This window comes from Notothenia coriiceps, unplaced genomic scaffold (genome assembly GCF_000735185.1).
Source record: "Notothenia coriiceps isolate Sejong01 unplaced genomic scaffold, NC01 NC01_scaffold00037250, whole genome shotgun sequence".
NCBI classification, from domain to species: domain Eukaryota; kingdom Metazoa; phylum Chordata; class Actinopteri; order Perciformes; family Nototheniidae; genus Notothenia; species Notothenia coriiceps.
This window is the reverse complement of record NW_011369951.1, coordinates 16,597,557-16,598,093: the sequence shown is the minus strand read 5'-3', so window position 1 is coordinate 16,598,093 and position 537 is coordinate 16,597,557. Positions and strand designations below refer to the sequence as shown.

At 52.5% G+C, this 537-nt stretch overlaps 2 protein-coding genes across 2 annotated transcripts in view; one reads left to right on the top strand and one right to left on the bottom strand.

Moving 5' to 3' along the window:
• Positions 1-537, bottom strand: part of LOC104967382 (copine-9-like) — a 69,301-nt gene that overhangs the window by 60,905 nt on the left and 7,859 nt on the right. The window lies entirely within an intron of this gene.
• The window catches only part of LOC104967143 (transient receptor potential cation channel subfamily M member 1-like), a gene marked incomplete at its 5' end in the record, with an annotated part of 8,458 nt that overhangs the window by 2,939 nt on the left and 4,982 nt on the right, over positions 1-537 (top strand). The window lies entirely within an intron of this gene.

Below are 537 nucleotides of genomic sequence, written 5' to 3'. Positions count from 1 at the left end.
GTCAGAGTGAGTGACGTCAGGGATCCAGCTGTGCGCTCTCCTGCCTGTCTGCACGCAGAGAGCTGCTGTTCCCCCTCTTTTTGTCACTGGGCAAAGTATGACCTTCGTCTCTACTTTTCACAGCGGCAGGTATGTATTGTTCCCAGCCTTCGTCCCCTCATGGAAAATATTCATGTTATGCTATATTCCAGGGAAGGTGATGCGACATTACGCATGGCACAACAGGCATGGGGTGTTATTGAGCAGGTGTGTCTGTGCTTCTAGTGCCGGGCGGACCCAGTGGGGCGCAGACTACATCATGCTTCGCCCTTAACCCAATAGCGATAGCCTTAGAGGGCGAAGCCATATACGAAATACAACTGAGGTTACCTACTGTAGCCCTCTAAGTGCTGGGCCCCACTGGCTCTACGAATAGCTGAAGAAAAGTTATTTTGTATGGGAGCAGATTGTCGGGCCTCCTTCCTATTTATACCGGAAGGAAGCCCGAGGGTGGGGTCCACCTTGCGGGTGGGCGTGGCTAAAAGTGTTTCAGTGCTG